Here is a 19,593-nt window from a genome sequence, read left to right as displayed (position 1 = left end):
ACGGCAGCTATTTCGGATTCATTCGGTAGATTCGGAAGTATTTTAATTCGGAAATCCGAATCGATCCGAATCTCCGAATTTACCGAATTTCCGAATTAATCCGAAACGAACCGCACATGTCTAACCAAAAGCTAGAACTGTTATTTTCAAGTTTGTGAATTTCCAGGACAAGGTTTTATACCTGAGTTATTACAGGAAAATGAGATCTGTCCTTATTGATAATAACAAAATACTGATTTTCCAAGATTTTTCGGCAGAGACTATGGCCAAAAGGAAAATAATGTCCCCTTTTTTTGCGAAGTTTACAGAAGCCGGGTGCACTGTTAGACTTGTCTACCCAGCCAAACTTCTAATTACCAAGGCAGGCCGCTTTTATACAGCAAACGATAGTAAGGAAGCTCGGGCATTAGGTAGAGAGCTTGGGATAATTTGACTCTTAAATAGAAAGAATTAGACAAACCTATTGTAAATACAGTTTTCTACACAATGATGAATTATGTTAGATTTATCACTGAACCATGGGCAGGGGTGGGTTGTCCTGAAATATTGTTAATGTTGTTTTTCTGCATGATATCACTGCTTGATTCTTCTCTTGTTTTTGTTTATCCACAGAGTGCTAGAGATACATGGCACTGTTTAAAGGGAGGAAAGTTTTACGTGGGTTATTGCTCTGAATTTTTTTTTTTTTTTTTTTCTCCTCCTTCTCTCAGTTTACAGGGTGTCATATGGCAAGAGCCAAAAAGAAATATTTTTAATGTTGTTTTTATGCATGATACTAGTGTCTGGTTCCTTTTTTGTTTTTGTCTATATACAGAGTGCTAGAGACATATGGCACTGTTTAAACGGAGGAAAATTTTATGTTGGTTGTTGCCTTTTTTTTTTTTCTTCTTCTGCTCTTCTTTTCCCTCTCTTTTTTCCCTTTCCCGCCTCCCTCCTCTCTCCAACTACACCCCCCCCTGCAATCCCCCCTTCCACAAATATGCTTAGTATGCTTTCTTTAGGAGTACAATGTATTTTATATTTTTATTATGGCTGTACCATTTAAGTTAACCTCCTGGAACGTTGGAGGTATCACCTCCCCAATTAAAAGGAAAGCAATAATCAAACAGTTGGCTAAAACCAGAACAGATATTGCTTTCTTACAGGAGTTACATTTAACGGCTACTGAAATTCCGAAACTCCAGACTAATTGGGTTGGGGAAGTGATCGCTTCCCCGTTTAATGCTCGCAAAAGGGGAGTAGCAATTCTATTGAACAAAAGATTTGACTATAAGATAGATGCTCACATTATAGATCCAGAAGGGCGGTTTGTAATTGTAGAACTAACACACAATAAGACACAATATGTATTATGTAACCTATATGGCCCTAATAATACTGATAAAATATTCTGGGACAAACTTGTCTCTTACCTTCATAAATTTATAGGCCAGAACCTTATTATAGCAGGGGACTTTAACTTAATAGCAGATCCTTCTCTTGACAGGGTTAAAAGAACAAATAACGTTAAGCCTGATAAAAAAGACACGTATCCTTCAGAGATTTTGTTTTCAACTGGGGCTGATAGACATTTGGCGGATAAAGAATCCGGATCTGAGATCCTATACATGTATGTCAAAAGGCCAGCAGGCACTCTCTAGGATTGATTTTTTCCTGATTGCTGAACCTTTGATTGGCCTAAACTGGGAAGCAGAGATAGGGGAAATAGTGATCTCAGATCACGCTATAATTTCATTATCATGTAATTCTCCAAGGACAGATAGGGCAATGAATCAATCTATATGTTTCCCAAAATATTTAATGAATCATTTAAAATTTAATAACTGGTTGATTGAACAGTGGCGAGATTATGTGAGGTATAACCGAGACTATGAATTTAAACCTGAAGTGTTTTGGGAAGCAGCTAAAGCTGTGTTAAGAGGCAAAGTAAAGGCGTATCTCTGTAAAATGAAAAGGAAATCTAGGACACTAGAAATCCAACTATCCCAGCATGTCAAGAATACATATAGCACATATCTTGCGGATCGTTCGACCCTTCACTGGCGGAAATACATCTCCGCTAAATCCACTCGAGATGTTTTTATTAAACAGAAAACCAGAGCAGAAACACAACGACAAAAAGCTCTTTATTGTGGATATGCGGGTAGATCCGCTAAATTCGTGGCGAGATTGATTAAACCTAACAATAAAAACAAAATAAGTGCCATTAGAAAGGGAACCGAGAGATTTACATGTAGCAAAGATATTGCCAGAGTTTTTTATGAGTTTTTTTCATAACTATATGGGGCAGAAGAACGAGACACAATGAAGGAGGCTTTTTGGGATAAATTTAAGGTGCCTAAAATCCCCGCCGAGAGCTTAGCAGAAATTAATGCCCCAATTACCATAGAGGAAACTCTGGAAGCAATTGCAGATGCTAAGAATAATAAGGCTGCAGGTCCTGATTGTTTACCTTCTGAATTTTACAAGATTTTGCAGCTACATATTGCCCCATCTCTAGTTAAACTATTTAATTATTATTTATTGAACATAATAAGTGCTCTCCCTATTTTGCAGCAGCAGTAATTACGCTGATTCCAAAAAAAAACAAAGATCCAGAGGTGCCCGGCTCATATAGGCCTATATCGGTTTTGAATGGCGATTATAAATTGTTAACATCGATTCTTGCAAAACGTCTAAAACCGCACCTCGGCCTTATAATTGATGAGAACCAAGCAGGCTTCATGGCTGGGAGAAACCCAACCAGGAACATTCGTAAGATTATGACATTAATTGATTACTTTTGGTACAAATTTAGCACATCTAGGCACAACACGATGACAGATCTAGCGCTTTTAACCGTTGATGCGGAGAAAGCATTGGATCGTGTCTCATGGAAACACTTATTTTTTTCTTTAGAGCAGTTTGGTCTGAAGGGACATATCCACGAAGTGATACGTATCATATATTCAACCCCGATCTCCACATTGCTTATCAACGGAGATCTATCACAACCAGTGAAACTATATAGGGGCACCCGGCAAGGATGTCCCCTATCCCCGCTACTCTTTAACATCTCACTGGAACCATTAGCAATTCTCCTGCGCCACCAATTAGACGGAATACGAATCGGGACACAGAAATTGGTCCTACTGATGTACGCAGACGATATACTGCTCTGTCTAAGCAATATCAACAAGAATCTCCCGATATTCTTGGATATAGTTGATACCTTTGGTAGGATTTCGGGTTTTAAAATTAATCTAGTCAAGTCAGAACTTCTCTGGTTAAATAAAAAAGCGCGAACGATAAAACATCCGTTCAGAGAAACTGCCCACATAACTTACTTAGGGATCCTATTAAACCCAAATCCACAAGAATGGTATAAGCTGAACTATAATAAATGTTTCTTAGAATGTAAGGAAAAAATGGAAGACTGGATAAACCTCCCTATTTCTTTATCCGCTAGAGTTACCCTCATAAAAACTATTTTGTTTCCTAAAATTTTTTACTTTATTCAGAATATCCCATTACCTATTCATAAAAAAGACATAATACAATATAATAAGGCTTGCTCTAGATTTTTATGGCAAGGGTCTAGAGCAAGAATTTCGGTAGCACGATTGATGAAGAATCTAGAAGCGGCGGGAATGGCACTCCCTAACATATCATTTTATAGTTTAGCGGCACGGGTTAAAATGGCAGTCGACTGGATGACTAGACAGGATCAGATATCCCCATTAGAATGGGAAACCACATTAATAGCCCCTTATCGTTTAGATGCTATTTTACATTGCCCAATCACAGCTTTGCCAACACAGATTTTCATGTTAGAAACTTTTAAAAATATCATTATAGCTTGGCAAAAATTCTGTGTCTGCCTCGATATCTCGCCACATGTGTCTAAATATTTATCTATCACTGGGAATCCGACTTTCATGCCAGTTGTTACAGATGAGGTTTTCAGATCCTGGTCCAGTAAAGGGTTAGTGTATGTAGTGCAAATGTTGAACACAGACTCAGAACTTTTATCGTTCGGGGAAATTAGTAACCAATTTGGATTATCAAATAAAGAATTTTATGCCTATCTACAGATAAGACACTTTATTTATGAACTTAAAAAAAAGTACGGGACTGAATGGTCTTTATGTGAGCTCCAAAACAGAATCAATAACTTTCAAATTGGGATCTACTCTATCGCCCCATTCTATGCCCTTCTTACTATTGAGTCAGATATAGTTCAAATAAAGCATATTGTGACTATATGGGAAAAAGTTTTTCCACATATAGACGAAGAAGTAATAGAGAATGCTTTTAAGGTGATACAGAAAAGTTGGGTTCAAACTACGTGGAGAGAATCCCAGATTAAAGTGGCTTTAATGACATACCTAACTCCGGCAAAATTAACTAAATGGTATAAGACAATGATTAAGTGTCCTAGATGCAGCTCAGTTGAGGCAGATATGTTGCATTGTTTCTGGGCATGCCCCAAAATCGCCCAATTTTGGGCCAAGGTAATATACTGGACGAAAACAACTCTCAAAGTGGAATACGTTGTACTCCCTATAGAAATATTCTTTCTAGTGAAATCACAAAATCTGGTTACGAATCATAAAATGATTAATATAATTATATTACTTGGACGTAATTTAATATTAAGAGCTTGGAAGGCTAAGTCAGCACCAAGTTTAAAGGAATTCAAGAATGCACTGACCTCCCACTATATATTTGAGCAACTTAGCTTACAGAACCCAACTGATACCCAGCTAGCTAGGTTTTTTAATGAGTGGAAAAATTTTATTACCTCCTTTCCAGAGGAGACACAGAAGACCCTAGTTAGGCCATTTAAAAACTCGACTTATCTTCAACTTCAAGTTTTAGCGGGACATCTGCCAGGTACCTGGATAAGTGATAATGAGGATAGGACATAGATCGACCCAGAGTAAGCCATGGCTGGGGGGGCGTGGAGGAGAGGGGAGAGAGAACACCCTCCCTTTTTTTTTTTTTTTTCTCCTTTCTTTTCTTCTCTTCTCTTCAACCGGTATAATACTAAAGAATTATAAGGATAATGAAGCTTAATTTGTTTTGATGCAAGGTCACTGACCTACTGGGGGCCCTGCGTGGTGCACAAGGTAACCGATGTGTATATATGTACATCTTGTTGAATATCAATAAAAAAACTTTAAAAAAAATAAATAAATAAATTAAAAAAAAAAAAATAGCTCTTAGAAACCAATTCAGGCTGGGTCTCTCTGAGTCCATTAAGGATGAGTTGGCTAGAGTGGTTTTACCAGACACCTTGGAAGGTCTGATGAGGCTGTCCATACAAATAGACAGGTGTCTCAGGGAAAGGAGAAGTGAAAGACACGGTTCTGAAGTTATCTACCGGAGACCTACACCTCCCATACCCCATGGGGCTACCAGTAGTTCCACTCAAGAGCCGATGGAGATTGGAGTTCTAAGAGGTCCTCTGTCACTAGAAGAAAAGCAGAGACGCAAAACTCTAGTACTCTGCCTATACTGTGCTAATCCTTCCCATTCCGTAAAGGAATGTCCACTGCTACAAAAGAATAAGAAAAGTAAGTGCATTATGACTAACATTTCTACCTCAAAGCAGAATAACCCTATTTACTGTATCATCTCTCTCTCTTTGCAGTGGGAACGTAGACGCCTAAAAACTGAGGCTATTGTTGACACCGGGGCCCACGGGAATTATATAGATTCTACCATTGTGAAAATAAATAAAATAGCACTTGAAAGAAAAACCACTCCTGTCTCTATTCGTGTGGTTGATGGCACATACATATCTAGCGGTCCAATAACACATCATACTGTTCCTTTATTGGTTACCACACAAGACAATCATCATGAATATATTCGCTTTGATGTTTTGCCTTCTCCTCTTTTTCCTGTGGTTTTAGGTATACAGTGGATACGCTTGCATGAACCCACGATAGTCTGGAAGACATTAAAACTCACTTTAGACTCCCCATATTGTAAGAGTACCTGTACATCTCCCACACATGTAATACAGGTAGCTGAGGAGTTGCCTATCATTCCTAAGGAGTATACCCAATATATAGAAGTATTTAGCAAACGTGAGGCAGAAAACTTGCCACCACACCGCAGTTATGACTGCCCCATAGACCTTAAACCTGGTGCAACTATACCTTATGGTCACTTATACCCGTTGAGTCAACCTGAGCTTGAACATTTAAAAGCTTATTTAGACGAGAACCTTAAGAAGGGATTCATCAGACCCTCGGTATCTCCTGCTGGTGCAGGAATGTTCTTTGTCAAAAACAAAGATCAATCATTACGTCCGATCATAGACTACAGAGACCTTAACAAAATCACTGTTAAGAATAGGTATCCTCTCCCATTAATACCCGAGCTCATAGAACGCCTTCACAAAGCTAAGATTTTCACCAAATTAGATCTCAGGGGGGCCTACAACCTCATACGCATAAGAGAGGGAGATGAGTGGTTGACTGCTTTTAGGACTCGATACGGTCTGTATGAGTACCTAGTTATGCCATTTGGCCTTACCAATGCACCAGCTACCTTCCAACACTACATCAACGATGTCTTTAGAGACCTGTTAGACATCTGTGTCGTAGTTTATCTGGATGACATCCTGATCTACTCCCAAAACCTTCAAGATCATATTAAGCATGTCAGCTGGGTGCTCTCAAGATTACAGGTACATCGACTTTATGCAAAGGCTGAGAAATGCTTATTTCACACTCAAAAGATATCTTTCCTTGGTTACAGCATCTCCTCTGAAGGCATCGAGATGCAACAAGACAAGGTTGAAGCAGTAAAAGATTGGCCTATCCCACAAACCCGAAAGGATCTCCAACGCTTCTTAGGTTTCAGCAACTACTATCGAAAATTTATCAAAAATTATTCCTCTATCGTTAAACCTCTCACCATCCTTACGGGCAGTACAACTACCTATCGGTGGAACTCAAAGGCCAATGAAGCATTTGATTTCTTAAAACACTCCTTCACAACAGCTCCAATATTGCGTCACCCTGATCCTGCTTTACAGTATTACCTTGAAGTGGACTCCTCAGACTATGCCTTAGGAGCTGTCTTATCCCAAAGAGAAAGTTTAACCCAACCTCTGCACCCTATAGCCTTCTATTCGAAAATTATGTCGCCTCCTGAAAGGAATTACCCGATCGGGGAAAAGGAGTTACTTTCCATTAAAAGAGCTTTTGAATATTGGAGGCATCTTCTAGAGGGTACACTCTTACCTGTTATAGTCTACACCGACCACAAGAATTTGGAATACCTCCAGAGAAATAAGACCCTCTCTGCTAGACAAGTGAGGTGGAGTCTTTACTTTAGCAGATTTCATTTTCAGATCATTTACAGACCAGCTAACCGTAATGGAAAGGCGGACGCTCTCTCCCGAAGAGACCCTAAACCAACTTCGGAAGATAACCCTACAGTGATGATACCCCACGAGAAGTTCTTAGGCATCACATCATCTTCTGAATCCGTTTATCAAAAGGCCATACATGCTGAACAAGATTTACCTAAAGAAATAACACTAGGAAATGATGGTCTATATTACAAATCAGATAAATTATATATACCTGAGCAATTAAGACAAAATCTGATGAAGGAACATCATAATTCCCCTCTTTCTGGACACCCTGGTATTCAAAGAACTCTAAACCTCATATCAAGGACTTATTGGTGGCCACATATGGCAGTGGATGTTCGTAACTATGTACAAAGTTGCACTAGATGTATCACCTCAAAATCGGAGAGACGTCCTCCTTATGGATTGCTGATGCCCATACAAGTTTCTGGAAGAACCTCTGCAACAAGTTACAGATTGAACACCGTTATACCACCGCTTACCACCCCCAGACTAATGGCCAAACAGAGCGCTTAAACCAGTGGCTCGAGCAGTATCTGCGCTGCTACTGTGCCTACCACCAAACAGACTGGAAGAATTTCCTTTCAACTGCAGAATTCGCATATAACAACTCTCTCAATTCGTCCAGTAAGATGTCACCATTCTTCGTGAATTATGCATACCACCCAAAGATTAGTTTCTCAACAAAAGAATCTTCTCTAAACCCAAATGTAGAGGATCTAACTGATAGACTTACTGAAAACTGGCAACTCTTACAAAGGAATCTACAAACAGCTCAGGAGACACAAAAGAAGTACTATGACCTCAGAAGAAGGCCATCTCCACCGTATTCAATCGGAGACTGGGTCTGGCTATCTACAAAAAATCTAAAATTGCAGACCCCAAGCAAGAAACTAGCAAGCCTCTTTATAGGACCATTTCGTATTATACGTATCATCAACCAAAATGCTGTTACTTTACAACTTCCTGCCACTCTTGCCATCCATCCTACATTCCACGTCTCCTTATTGAAACCTGCAAAAAACACTGGTACTCAACTACTACCTCCTGAAGCTCAGTCTTTAGACCCTAACGTTTATGAAGTGAAGGATATTTTGGATTCGCGTTTATATAAAGGGGATCTACAATACCTTGTCAGTTGGAAGGGGTACTCCTCAGACGAAGACACATGGGAACCCCATAATCTTGTGAACGCTCCCAGATTGGTGTCTCGCTTCCATTCAAGGAATCCCCATAGACCTCGTTTACAAGCCGTGGGACGGCTTGAGTGAAGGGGGCAATCTGTCAGAACTCACTATACCACCTTATGTTTAGTGTCATACAATTACCAATACCACCTTTACCTTTTAGTTCCTCCTAGCCTATTTAAGCTTTCTCCTGACGCCAGCCAGGTGCTTAGTAATTGAGTTTTATCCCTAGGTAACTCTGCTACAGACTGAGCTCCTGCTTATTCCAAGCTAACTTATTGGAAAATAGTTTAAACTTTATTCAAGGGGAACTGACACCCTGTTACGGTGTTCTGTTTTCACTACTTTGGTAACGGCATACAATTCTGTTACATCTCCACTTATAATATCAAGCCAGTATTATACTTCAAACCTCTGTGTGCCTTTGCATCTTTACCGGAAGATTTGTGAGTTTAATTCTCCCGCAGACTTCAGTCCTGTGACGTCAGGCGCCAACCGCAACCTGTTTCAGTAAGCTGTCACTCACCGCCTAACAGCTGTTGCCTCGAGTGCCGCACGAGTTCTCTGCTCTCAGCCGATTCAACAGGTAACCTGCGACTCACTCGCTACAGCTAACAGAGTTGTGTAACATCTAATTGTGACTTTAAATCTTTGGCGCACACCTCACTAATTATTGGGCACAGAGGAACTGCTGCATTGATTGTATTGTGATACATATGAACTGATACTTTTCCACAAATCATCAGAAAGAATTACTTTGTAAATATTTGTTTCTAAATGGATACTTAACATATTAAGTTACTCCTATATTTTTCCCCAAGTCTCCACATAGACTTAAAGTTTATTAACTCACTCTGAGCCCCATTATGGTTAACATCGTCATATGTTAATTAAGTGCTGAGTGAAACATTACATCTGATCCGCAGCTGTAGATCCACAGCAATAGTTGAAAAATCTTTAACTTACTAATCCTTGACACTGTATCTGCGCATGTTGGTCATTACATTACGTAATTGCATGTGCACGTTGAGGTCGAAAATCTCAACAAGGTAGCTATTTTTCGATAGAACATCGGAAATTGAAATAAATTTTGAAATTTGTCAGAAAAAAATCTACTGCTCATTTAAAATTCAGAGCTATTGTATTTGTTGATTATGCAATTATACTGTATTTAATGGTCCTTAAAATGATGCTCTGTCATATGCGTGATTTTAGAGTATAATGTCCTTATTCAGAACCAGAGGCGTAACTAGAAACCACAGGGCCCAGGTGCAAGAATCTAAGAAGCGCCCCCCCACCTAAAAAAAGTGAATTTGATGCATATCTTTTTTTTTTTTTTAACATTTAACACAGAAAAAAAAGGGAATCAGATTACATGTCTGCAAAAGGAGGTACCCTGTGACCACAGTCTGTGAGATGGTCTGACCCCCTATTACTATTATATAGTGACACTGTTTAATCCACCAGTACTGTATATAGTGAGAAAGTGACACAGTCTGTAATCTGCCGGTGAGATGTCTGGCCTGACCCTACCCGCCCCAGTACTTCATAAAGTGACCACAGTAGTCTGTGACATGGTCCAGCCCCCCCCCGTACTGTATATAGTGGTACTGTATAGTGAGACTGTTTACCCCCCCCCCCCATGCTGAAGTAACAAGGTCTGTAAATTGCTGGTTGCACAAACATACACACTCACGCATACATGCATACATACACACACAGTCACAAACATACACACATACACACACACACATAAACACCAATGGTTAAAACAGAAAGACTAACCCCTGTAGTCAGAGACACTAGTGAAGCATCATGTCACACTCGCATAATATCAGTGCAGGCAGTGGCAGGTCAACAACCTCTGCACCCCCTGGACCCCCTGTAATTTCGCCCATGTTTAGAACCTTCCAAAAAAAAAAGTTTTCAGAACATTAAAAAAACATGCATGTGTACTTTTTATTTCAACAAATAAATTCACTTTCTGGCTTGTTTAAATTTTGAAAATTGTCATAGAATACTTATTTAAACTATAGTACATGTTTTCAATTAAAGAGACATATTGGGCTTATTGCAAACATATGCAACGCTTTAAATGATGTTAGTGTGTAATATATTTCCATTTTCTTAAAGTTGCCCAAAGTTGCGTTTTTTTTTGATCACCACATCACTTTTAGGTAGGGTGACCATATTGCCACTTTAAAAAGGGACACATATGAAAAATACATTTGCCAGGGCTATTTAAAGAAATGTTTTGTATAAGAACCCTGACATGTGTATTTTCATATGTGTCCCTTTTTAAAGTGGCAATATGGTCACCCTACTTTGAGGGGTGTGCAATTTATCCTTTAAAAAAGGGGAATATGTTCTTTCACATGAAGTTTCATAAGATGCTGGTGGTCATATCAATAATGGTGATGTTCTGCAACACAAGCACCTAGTAGTATTTGGTAAAAATGTAGGGGGTTTAAAAAGGTCATTACACACTAGAGGTGCATGAGACCCCTTATTTAAAAAGAAAAATCCCCTTTTTGAGTAAAGGGGTTAGTTAATACCCGACAAGAATGAATCATTTTGTTTCATTTTCATTCATGTATTTATGTATGAAGAATTCAACTTTGTGTTTAATGTATGTAATATAATAGCAACAGTATCTTATGTCCCACATTGCAATCAGCCTGTGACCTTCCTGTATTGCAACTGACCCCCATCTACAACCCTCCTTCAATTAACCCTATCCATGCTCTCCCCGGTCACAATAAATTCTAAGTAATCCTGCCCCACTGCAACCTATTACAAACCACCATGATAACACCCTTAAAATTCTCTCTCTACAACATTACAATTACAATATCCCGTTTAGCCTACCCCCTTTTCTAAATAGCTTCTCCTATGCAATCCACCCCTACAACTAAAGATTTTCCAAGTGATCCCCACTCAGGATCCCATGCCCCATCCTAACAAGCCTATGGCAATAGCCCCACCACCTCTAGACTACCACCATACTGCTAGGTTTCACTGGCTACCCAGATGGTGTTCTTAATCCCCCTATATATCAGCAATTCATCTTTAAATGCTGATATATATTAAATGAGACACGAAACCCAACGTTCTCCTTTTAAAATTCAGAAAGAGCAAACTATTTTACAATGTGCCCATTTTATCTCTTATTATATTAGCTTTTTTTCTTATGGTATTCTTTACAGAAGTACATACCTAAGTAAGCAAGAAGTACATACCTAAGTATTTGCAAGAGAACTAAATGCTTGTTACTTACTTAGGTATGTAAGTAACAAGCATTTAGTTCTCTTGCAAATGTATTGCATTGTTAAACAAAATTCTAGCAAAATTGATGCCGTAGAGTGTTCCAAACATGTGCACGCTCCTGAGCCTACTTACCTGCTTTTCAACAAAGGACACCAAGCGCACAAGCTAAATTTGGTAATAGAAGTAAACTAGAAACTTTCAGCCAGATTACGAGTTTTGAGCGCTATAGGGAAATTAACGACCGCAACTTTTTCATCGTTATTTCATTCCCCTATAGCGCTTTTATTACAGGTTTGCAAAAAGCAGGTTTGCAAAAAGCAGGCTTGCGCGGGCGATATGGTGGCGTTGAGCTCCATGCTTCACCCAAATACAAGCGCTGCTTTGACATGCTCATGCGCGATTTCCCCATAGACATCAATGGGGAGAGACGGCAAAAAAAGCCTAACACCTGCGATAGGGGAAAGAAAAGCTCCGTAACGCAGCCCCATAGATGTCTATGGGGAAAGAAAAAGTTATGTTTAAACCTAACACCCTAACATAAAAACCATTTCTAAACTCCCGTAATCTTCCGCCCCCGACATCACCGCCACCTACATAATGTTATTAACCCCTAATCTGCCGCCCTTAACATCGCCGCCACCTAAATAAAACTATTAACCCCTAATCTGCCGCTCCCGATATCGCCGCCACCTACATACAGTTATTAAACCCTAATCTGCTGCCCCTAACATCGCCGCCACCTAAATACAATTATTAACCTCTAATCTGCTGCCCTTAACATTGCCACCACCTACATTACAGTTATTAACCCCTAATCTGCCACCCCCAATGTCGCAGCAACTGTACTAAAGTTATTAACCCCTAAACCTCTGGCCTACAACATCACTAACACTAAATATATTAACCCCTAAACCTAACCCTAACGTAACCCTAACCCTAAGCATAACCCTAACGTAACCCTAAGCATAACCCTAACACCCCCTAACTTAAATATAATTGAAATAAATCTAAATAAACCTTACAATAATTACCTAAATAATTCCTATTTAAAACTAAATACAAACATACCTGTGAATAAAACGTAAGCTCACTACAATGTAACTAATAGTTATATTGTAGCTATCTTAGGTTTTATTTTTATTTCACACGTAAGTTTGTATTTATTTTAACTAGGTAGACTAGTTAGTAAATAGTTATTAACTATTTACTAACTACCTAGTTAAAAAAAATACAAAGTTACCTGTAAAATAAAACCTAACCTGCCTTACACTAAAACCTAGCATTACAATAAAATAAAATAAATTAAATTAATCAAATAGAATTAACTAAATTACAAAAAAATATACACTAAATTACACAAAATAAAAAACGAAATTATCAAAAATAAAAACGAATTACTCCTAATCTAATAGCTCTATCAAAATTAAAAAGCCCCCCCAAAATAAAAAAAAACCCTAGCCTACACTAAACTGATTGGAACAGCCAATAGAATGCCAGTTCAATCTTATTGGCTGATTGCATCAGCCAATAGGATTTTTTTTCTACCTTAATTCCGATTGGCTGATAGAATTCTATCAGCCAATCGGAATTGAAGGGACGCCATCTTGGATGACGTCATTTAAAGGAACCTTCATTCAGTCTTAGCCGTCGGATGAAGAGGATACTCCGCGTCGGATGTCTTGAAGATGGACCCACTCCGCGCCGGATGGATGAAGATAGAAGATGCCGTCTGGATGAAGACTTTTGCCTGTCTGGAGGACCACTTGGCCCGGCTTGGATGAAGACTTCTCCCGGCTTCGTTGAGGACTTCGGCCCGGTTGGATGAAGACTTCTCCCGGTAAGGTGATCTTCAAGGGGTTAGTGTTAGGTTTTTTTAAGGGGGTATTGGGTGGGTTTTATAGTAGGGTTGGTTGTGTGGGTGGTGGGTTTTAATGTTGGTGTGTTTTAATTATTTAGTTAATGATAGGAATTTTTATTTAGATTTATTTAAATTATATTTAAGTTATGGGGTGTTAGGGTTAGGGTTAGACTTAGGTTTAGGAGTTAATAAATTTAGTATAGTGGCAGTGATGTTGGGGGCGGCAGATTAGGGGTTAATAAATGTAGGTAGGTGGCGGCGATGTTAGAGCCAGCAGATTAGGGGTTAATAATATGTAACTAATGTTTGCGAGGCGGGAGTGTGGCGGTTTAGGGGTTAATATGTTTATTATAGTGGCAACATTGGGGGTGGCAGATTAGGGGTTAATAAGTGTAGGTAGGTGGCTGCGACATTGGGGGCAGCAGAGTAGGGGTTAATAAATATAATGTAGGGTTCGGCGATGTTGGGTGCAGCAGATTAGGGGTTCATAAGTATAATGTAGGTGGCGGCGGTGTCCGGAGCGGCAGATTAGGGGTTAATTATTATAATGTAGGTGATGGTGATGTCGGGGGCGGCAGATTAGGGGTTAATAAGTGTAAGATTAGGGGTGTTTAGACTCTGGGTTTATGTTAGGGTGTTAGGTGTAGACATAAAATGTATTTCCCCATAGGAATCAATGGGGCTGCGTTAAGGAGCTTTACGCTGCTTTTTTGCAGGTGTTAGACTTTTTTTCAGCCGGCTCTCCCCGTTGATTCCTATGGGGAAATCGTGCACGAGCACATTACACCAGCTCACCGCTGACTTAAGCAGCGCTGGTATTGGAGTGCGGTAATGAGCAAAATTTTGCTCAACGCTCACTTCTTGTCTGGTTTGTAAAAACCTGTAATACCAGCGCTGTCTGTAAGTGAGCGGTGAGCATAAACTGCTCGCTAGCACTGCACAGCCTCTAACGCAAAACTCGTAATCTAGGTGTATATAAAAAACTTAAGCTAACCATTGCCCTGAAAAGGGCAATTGGATGGGCATTGCCCTTAAAAGGGCATTTAGCTCTTATACATTGGCCAAACCCTAAGCTAAAAATAAAACCCACCCAATAAACCCTTTAAAAACCTAATACTAACCCCCGATGATCGACTTACAGTTTTCGACCGGACATCCATCCTCATCCAGGCAGCAGAAGTCCTCATCGAAGCCGGCAGAAGTCTTCATCCAAGCAGGTAGAAGTCCTCCTCGAAGCCGGCAGAAGTCTTCATCCAAGCAGCAGAAGTCTTCATCCAGATGGCATCTTCTATCTTCATCCATCCGGCGTGGAGTGGGTCCATCTTCTACAGTAATTGCACCAGCCAATAGGATTTTTTCCCCTTTAATTCCTATTGGCTAATAGAATTCTATCAGCCAATCGGAATGTAAGGGACGCCATCTTGGATGAAGTCACTTAAAGGGAAACTTCATTTTCCAGCGACGATTGGAAGAAGAGGATGCTCCGCGCCGGATGTCTTGAAGATGGACCCGCTCCGCACCGGATGGATGAAGATAGAATATGCTGCTTGGATGAAGACTTCTGCCCGCTTGGATGAAGACTTCTGCCGGCTTTGAGGAAGACTTTTACCCACTTGTATGAAAACTTCTGCCGGCTTCGATGAGGAATTCTGCCGCCTGGATAAGGCTGGATGTCCGGTCTTCGAAAACTGTAACTGATAGTCGGGGGTTAGTGTTTTTTAAGGGTTTATTGGGTAGGTTTTATTTTTAGCTTAGGGTTTCGGCAATGTAAAAGAGCTAAAAGCCCTTCCAAATGCCCTTTTCAGGGCAATGGTTAGCTTAGGTTTATTTAGATAGGTTTTTATTTGGGGGTTTGGGTGGTGGGTTTTACTGTTGGGGGTTGTTTGTATTTTTTTTTACTGGTAAAAGAGCTGATTTCTTTGGGGCAATGCCCCGCAAAAGGCCCTTTTAAGGGCCATTGGCAGATTAGTGTAGGCTAGGGGTTTTATTATTTTGGGGGGGCCTTTTTATTTTTATAGGGCTATTAGATTAGGAGTAATTCGTTTTTATTTTTGATAATTTCATTTTTTATTTTATGTAATTTAGTGGGGGGTTTTTTGTAATTTAGATAATTCTATTTGATTAATTTAATTTATTTTATTTTATTGTAATGTTAGGCTTTAGTGTAAGGCAGGTTAGGTTTTATTTTACAGGTAAGTTTGTATTTATTTTAACTAGGTAGTTAGTAAATAGTTAATAACTATTTACTAACTAGTCTACCTAGTTAAAATAAATACAAACTTACCTGTGAAATAAAAATAAAACCTAAGATAGGTTTTTGTTATTGTAGCTAGCTTAGGTTTTTTTACAGGTAAGTTTGTATTTAGTTTTAAATAGGAATTATTTAGGTAATAATTGTAAGTTTAATTTAGATTTATTTTAATTATATTTAAGTTAGGGGGTGTTAGGGTTAGGGTTATGCTTAGGGTTACGTTAGGGTTAGGTTTACGGGTTTGTATATTTATGTAGTGATGTGGGAAGCCAGAGGTTTAGGGGTTAATAGTTTAATTTAGTATATTTCATTGTGGGGGCTTTTGGTTTAGGGGTTAATAGGTTTATTATATTATATATCGTTATGGGGGGCTTGCCGTTTAGGGATTAATAGGTTTATTATAGCGGCGGTGTGAGCGGACTTCAGATTAGGGGTTAATAATATTTAAAGAGTGTTTGCGATGTGGAGCAGCGGTGGTTTAGGGGCTAATAATTTTATTATAGTGGCTACGATGTCGGGGAGCGGCGTACTAGAGGTTAATAAATTTTTTAAGTGGCGGCAATGTCCGGAGCGGCAGATTAGGGGTTAATAATTTTATTTTAGTGTTTGCAATGCGGGAGGGCCTCGGTTTAGGGGTTAATAGGTAGTTTATGGGTGTTAGTGTACTTTGTGATAGTTTAGTTATGAGTTTTATGCTACAGCTTTGTAACGTAAAACTCATAACTACTGACTTTAGATGGCGGTACGGAACTTGTCATTTTAGAGTGTACTGCTCACTTTTTGGCCTCCCAGGCAAACTCGTAATACCAGCCCTTTGGAAGTCCCATTGAAAAAGGACATTTCTTAAAGTGCGTTACTGACGTTGCGTGACGGCCAAAAAGGTGTGCGGTAAACCTATTCTGACAAGACTTGTAATAGCGGCGTTAGGGAAAAAGCATCGTTATAAAGCATAACGATGCTATTTGAGTCATAACGCAAAACTCGTAATCTAGCTGGTTTTTTTGTAATTGTACCCTTTATCTCAATCATTAAAGGGACATTATACACTAGATTTTTCTTTGCATAAATGTTTTCTAGATGATCCATTTATATAGCCTATACAGTTTTTTATTATTATTATTATTATTATTATTGTTTTGCTTATTTTTAAATAACATTGCACTGATTTTCAGACTCCTAATCCAAGCCCCAAAGTTTTAGAAGTATACTGACATATACCTACTCCAGCTTGCTCCTGTTTGTGTAAAGAGTATTTTCATATGCAGAGGAAGGGGGAGGGGAGGTCTGCTCTTTTTGCTATACAACCACTTTCAGTGGGTGTCTCAGCTAACCTTTTCAATAGAGCTAAGTTTTAAAACGTTTTTATTCTGGGTTTTTATACCAGTATCTGTGCATATTAATTTTTTATAGTAGTGTCTATTACATGCAGTTATATGAAAATTGATGTATACTGTCCCTTTAAATAAAAAAAAATGGGTTTAATGTCCCTTTAAGGATTTGTAAGAAAAATTAACTTTAATATTTATGTAATGTCCCTTTAGATTTTAAAAAAAATCATTGTGAGCACTTGACAGACTTTTTTTTAGAAGGGGTTTGAAAGCATTTGCCCAAGAGATCAAACTTCTTTATTTGGCTATCCTTAAATTCTTAAAATCCTATTTCATATATCTGGTAAAATCCTATTCCGATCTAATAAATAAAAGTATGTAACCTTTTAAACTGAATGTATATAGATCCCTCAACAGTTAGCACAGAAATGAAACTTCTATGAAATTACCATGCACCACTAATTCTCTTCTGTTTTTAATGAGCCCCCTGGGTCTCATAGCTAAATATATTAACTAAACGCTCAAATCCAAGGATACTCTTTACACACGGTGTCTAACTTCTTAATGTGTTTATTTTCCATATAAAATAAATGTTCAATACAATAATTAAATTTTCCATGTATTCTATTCATATTTTTATCTTTTATATTTAGTATAATAGTATCAGAATCTGCTGTCTATGCCGGCTATTCAGTCAACATAGAACAATACATTTTGTTGTTCGAATGACAGCTATCTCAACAAGAACTTAAAGGGACAGTATACTATAAAATAGTTTTTTCCTTAATGTGTTTCCAATTACTTTTTTTACCAGCTGCAGAGTATAAAATGTATGAGATTTGCTTTTTTTAAGGCTTATTTGTGTATATGAATTAGCTGATTTTGTGTTCAGTCAACATAGAACAATACATTTTGTTGTTCGAATGACAGCTATCTCAACAAGAACTTAAAGGGACAGTATACTATAAAATAGTTTTTTCCTTAATGTGTTTCCAATTACTTTTTTTACCAGCTGCAGAGTATAAAATGTATGAGATTTGCTTTTTTTAAGGCTTATTTGTGTATATGAATTAGCTGATTTTGTGTTTTAAAGCCACAACCTAATAAAATGGGTTGAGCTTGTAGGTAAAATCAGATCTCATTACTTTATCACATTGTGTACATATACCTGCTTCTTTATCTTATATCTGTCCATAAACCAATCACCAATACTTGGAGAGAACAATGGAAAATTAACATTTTATTACCCACTGGGAGTGTAATTTCTTCTACTGGCTGTGTTAATACAGCTTGGCCTCATGGCCAAAAACTTTCAGGATGGGTGGGGATACCACAGGCTAAATAAATTAATTCAAATTTAATTCAAGGTTAATGTTAATACATGTAAACAATTTAATACACTCCAGCAGATAAAGTGGATATTTTTTTTCAATATCTTATCCTAGCACCCTCCCTATTATGCAGCGAGTGGCTATTATAAGAAGGAACCAACTGCTACAGTCAGGGGTGTACCTACCAGTGGTGCAGGCAGTGTCCAAGGGCTGGAAGGGGCCCACAGAGAGTGCTAATGTACTGCCTTTTTTCCCTCTAACCGCTGCCCGGTCTGTTCATTGCCCCATGGAGCTACCTAGCTCCCTACCTAGTGAGCTGAGCACTCTATTAGTAATACCCAAAATTTACACACAGGCATAATATGAAGGCATTGCGGCACCCAGGGCCGCCACTAGAAATTTTGGGGCCCCTTACATAACCAATGATAAGGCCCCCTCCCTTGACATCTGCAATTTTCGACCAAGTGACTAAAACATGCAGTATATGCACTTTATTCTTAAGTGTAGTCAAACTTGGAAATGTTGTGAAGGTAGTAACACAGAAACATAGAACTCTATAGTAAGGTCAAAATGTCCTAAAAAGGAACAGACAATGGACACACACAAACTCAAACACAAACTTGCACATACAAACTTGCACATACACCCAAGGAAACACCCACAGAGACAACCTCAGAAAACACACAAAGACATACACACTAACAGACACCCACAGAAAACACACACACACAGAGTCACTCACAGAAAACACACAAAGATATACATACACACACACACCCTCACAGAGACATCCACAGAAAATGCACAAAGACAGACACATAAACCCTCACAGAGAGACCCACAGAAAAGAAATACATACACACTCATAGAAACACCAACAAAAGCACAAAGACATAAACACAGACACCCACAGAAACACTCACAGGAGGTAAAATTTCTGCACATTGCCATCTCCTAAATCAACAGTGTGTGACATGCATGATAAAAAAAATAGCA

Source organism: Bombina bombina, chromosome 1 (assembly GCF_027579735.1).
Source record: "Bombina bombina isolate aBomBom1 chromosome 1, aBomBom1.pri, whole genome shotgun sequence".
Taxonomy (NCBI): domain Eukaryota; kingdom Metazoa; phylum Chordata; class Amphibia; order Anura; family Bombinatoridae; genus Bombina; species Bombina bombina.
The sequence above is the reverse complement of the archived record's forward strand: the minus strand, read 5'-3'. Positions refer to the sequence as shown.